The 4,089-nt window shown below is 35.9% G+C and overlaps 1 non-coding gene across 23 annotated transcripts in view; it reads left to right on the top strand.

Moving 5' to 3' along the window:
- The window catches only part of LOC107840313, a 57,280-nt gene that overhangs the window by 25,633 nt on the left and 27,558 nt on the right, over window positions 1-4,089 (top strand). For 21 of the 23 annotated variants that reach the window (XR_007043766.1, XR_007043767.1, XR_007043778.1 and 18 more), the window contains one exon: window positions 371-675. This is a non-coding gene — a transcript (uncharacterized LOC107840313). Of the gene's footprint in view, window positions 1-362; window positions 676-4,089 lie in introns of all 23 variants that reach the window. The other 2 variants (XR_007043765.1, XR_007043769.1) reach the window with 1 other exon arrangement.

The following is a 4,089-nucleotide window of genomic DNA, read 5'->3' as shown; positions in this document are numbered from 1 at the left end:
ATGCATGTTTCACAGAAAGATATTTCCTCTTGTTTTTGCCCAAAAAAATTCCCTGCTATGCATACTCTAGTTTCGCGACGCGTCCATTCTCGTGCGATACATTCTATACCTTTTTACAGAAATCTTTATTGTCTATGATCATTGTGCTTTAGTTTTTTCACAGAAAGATTTTCTTTTTTTTTTGCCATTTCCCACTATGCATACTCTAGTTTTGTGATGCTTCTGTTCTCACGCAATACATTCTATACCTTTTTACAGAATTCTTTATTTTCTATGATCATTGTGCTTTAGTTTCTGAGATAATTTTCTGACCTGTAAGAATTTTTATTTTGTCTCAATATAAACACTAATTAATTGTGAAGTCAAACAGAAACCTCCAATTGGAGAAATGGGCCACCTGAAAAGCCAGTGTTCTGCAATGCTTGTGAACTAAGATGGCGGACTAGGCAGACACTAGATGGCTATATTCCCAAACATGCTAATGGAGAAATACAAAGCTCTCAGTTACCTTTTGAGATGAAGCCGGCTCGTGATGACCAAAAGCTAGAAGTTGGAGTAAAGGTTTCTGGTCAGGAGGCTCTTCAGCTTGTCTTGAAGAGGAGATGAATAACATATCAGCCATAGGTTCAGCAAGATCAGCCTCAGACATCTGCATTCAGATGGAAGAAACAAATGGTAAAAATAATTTCGCCCATGTATAGAACACTTAACTTGTCTCAGCAAGTATGATGCACATTCTGAATCAGATCCTTTCTTAAGCATAAGGGTTATAAAATGTGGAAAACTAGTGTCTTCCTATTCAATGTCTTGCAGATTTCTTTCTTCTGTTTTGTGCGGTTGTAAGTCCAAAACCCTTAACCTCATAGAAAATTTATGAGATAGATGTAATTAGCAACTTAATCTTTGTAGATGCACCTTCCCAAGCAGTAATAACTGGATAAATAACTTAAGACCCCCCGGTCCCGTTATGTTTCAACTTAAAATACTTTTCTGTTTTAGCATTCTATTAAATACCCTTTCCATTTCAGTTGAATTAGTTTAGTTCAAATTAGGCAGCAAAAATAGGAAACTTCTAGAATATGTTAATTTCCACTGCCCCAGGAAACAGTTATCACAACTCTTCCCGCCAATTTCTTAGTGGAGATTCAATGACTATATTAGCTTGTAATTGTGGAGATTGACTCACTTTTTGAGAATTGAAAGTCAAGTAAAACAAGTTTTCTCTGTTTTCTCTCTTGAAGGTGTTTGTTCTGGAACTATTCCGTAGAACACTTTTTCTGTTTTCTCTTTAAACTTTCCCAATAAATTGGGGCTTTATCATTGGTACTAGAGACAGGTGTTTCTGGTTGGGATAAGGTGGGTGACCACAATACGTGTTGCATGAGATGCTCAAGGAAATTGATGCGTTGAAAGGATCCATGGAAGGGTAGCAAGTTCTGTTTCAAAGATGGGTGACATTGTTGACACTAAGGTCGCGAATGCAATGACAGAGATCACGCAATTGATTGCTGCAATGGCGGTGGGTTATGGATTAGGATTGTCCCGCTTTCCAAGTGGTTGTTTGATATTAGTATTTAATATTCAAAAGAATCACTTATACCATGAACTCTAAGACAACTTGATAAGCATGTATCAAGATTCACGGCTCTCAGATTTATTTTTACGTCGGAAATTCCTTTCATTTCCCGATTATTGTGATGTGCTTGTCAAAACACATTCAGGGTTTTACCAAATACGCCGTAGGGAAGTAATCACTATATGATACTTTATGGACAAAATATTGGGTTTCTTTCGTGCTCATAGACCATTAATTATTGCGTCTCCCCTAAGCTTCGGAAACTTACTTCTTTACTCAATGAACTGACATTAACAAATTACAGGTAATTTGGATTTTCAATAAAGATATAAACTGACCAGTACAACTATACTTTGACTATGCCAATAGTAAAAGCTTAACCCCAAAGAGGAAAGATCTATTGTATTAATACCTTATTGTTTGGTGAAATAGCATTCATCTTTTCTTAGGGAAAAGGGAAAACAGACAAAGATTCTCTCTGGAATCCTGATAGTGTCCCCAAAAGAAAGAGATCCGAGTGTGGACAACCCATTTTGTCACCTGTTTAGAGGCAACTTTATAACAATCTGCGGGCACCAGACTTTGAAGATATATCTGTTGGTGATGAAACTGTTACTCTAATTTATGCAAAGAACCAATAAATCCACCTAATGAGATTGTTCTTAGAGCGATGCTCTTTGTACCACCACCAATTACTACAGAATGCTCGATGTCTATTAACTCCAATGGAAAAAGATAATGTCTCTTGTTCAATGTTTGTTCCGGTAGAAAATTCACATCTGCAAGTGAATTTTGAGATGCATGCATAAGATCCAAAATGGCATGTGAACCCAACTCTTATTGTCTAGCTAGTGTAATGTTGGTTTACAGACAATAAGAGTTGGTTTCACATATCATTTTAAATCTTATGCATGAATCTCAAAATTCACTTACAGATGTGAATTTTCTTCAAGAACATACATTGAACAAGAGACATTATCTTCTGCCATTGGAGTTAACAACCATCGAGCATTCTGTAGTAGGTGGTGGTGGTACGAACACCGCTTAAGGACCAATCTCATTATTATGTGGAATGTATTGGTTCCTTGCATAAATTAGAGTAACAGTTTCTTCACTGGTAGATATATCTTCAAAGTCTGGTACCTGCAGATTGTTATGAAGTTGTTTCTGGATTCTTTCAACAGGTGACTAAATGGGTTGTCCAAGCTCTGATCTCTTTCTTTTGGGGATACTATCAGGATTCCAGAGAAAATGTTTGTCTATTTCCCCTAAGAAAAGGTGAATGTTATTTCACAAAACAATAAGATATTAATATAATAGATCTTTCCTATTAGGGGTTAAGCTTTTACTATTGCTATGGTCAAAGTATAGTTGTACTGGTCAGTTCACATCTTTATTGAAAATTCAAATTAACTGTAATTTGTTAATGTTAGTTCATTGAATATAGAAGTACGTTTTCGAAGCTTAAGGGTGATAATTAATGGTCTATGAGTAGGAAAGAAACCCAATATTTTGTTCATAAAGTATTGACCATTAATTATTGCGTCTCCCCTTAGCTTCGAAAACTTACTTCTTTACTGAATGAACTGACATTAACAAATTACAAGTAATTTAGATGTTCAATAAAGATATAAACTGACCAGTACAACTACACTTTGACTATTCCAATAGTAAAAACTTAACCCCAAAGAAGAAAGATCAGTTGTATTAATACCTTATTATTTTGTGAAATAACATTCACCGGTTCTTAGGGAAAACAAGCAAAGATCCTCTCCGAAATCCTGATAGTATCCCCAAAAGAAAGACATCAGAGCTTGGACAACCCATTTTGTCTCCTGTTACAAGAATCAGAGGCAACTTTATTACAATCTACGGGCACCAACATATGAAGATATATGTGCCGGTGATGAAACTGTTATTCTAATTTATGCAAAGAACCAATGCATTCCAACTAATGAGATTGTTCTTGGAGCAATGCTCTTTGTACCACCACCAACTACTACAGAATGCTCGATGTCTGTTAACTCCAATGGAAAAAGATAATGTCTCTTGTTCAGTGTATGTTATGTAGAAAATTCACATCTGTAATTGAATTTTGAGATGCATGCATAAGATTCAAAATGGTATATGAAGCCAACTCTTATTGTCTAGCTAGTGTAATGTTGGTTAACTGACAGTAAGAGTTGGCTTCACATACCAATTTAAATTTTATGCATGCATCTCAAAATTCACTTACAGATGTGAATTTTCTACGGGAACATACATTGAACAAGAGACATTATCTTCTGCCATTGAAAATAACCGACATCGAGCATTCTGTAGTAGTTGGTGAGATGGTATGAACAACATCGCTCCAAGACCATTCTCATTAGGTGGAATGTATTGGTTCCTTGCATAAATTAGAGTAACAGTTCCATCACCGGTAGATATATCTTCAAAGTCTGGTGCCTGCAGGTTGTTATGAAGTTGTCTCTGAATTCTTTCAACAGGTGACAAAATGGGTTGTCCAAGCT

This window comes from Capsicum annuum, chromosome 8, assembly GCF_002878395.1.
Source record: "Capsicum annuum cultivar UCD-10X-F1 chromosome 8, UCD10Xv1.1, whole genome shotgun sequence".
Lineage (NCBI taxonomy): Eukaryota > Viridiplantae > Streptophyta > Magnoliopsida > Solanales > Solanaceae > Capsicum > Capsicum annuum.
The sequence above is the reverse complement of the archived record's forward strand: the minus strand, read 5'-3'. Positions and strand labels throughout refer to the sequence as shown.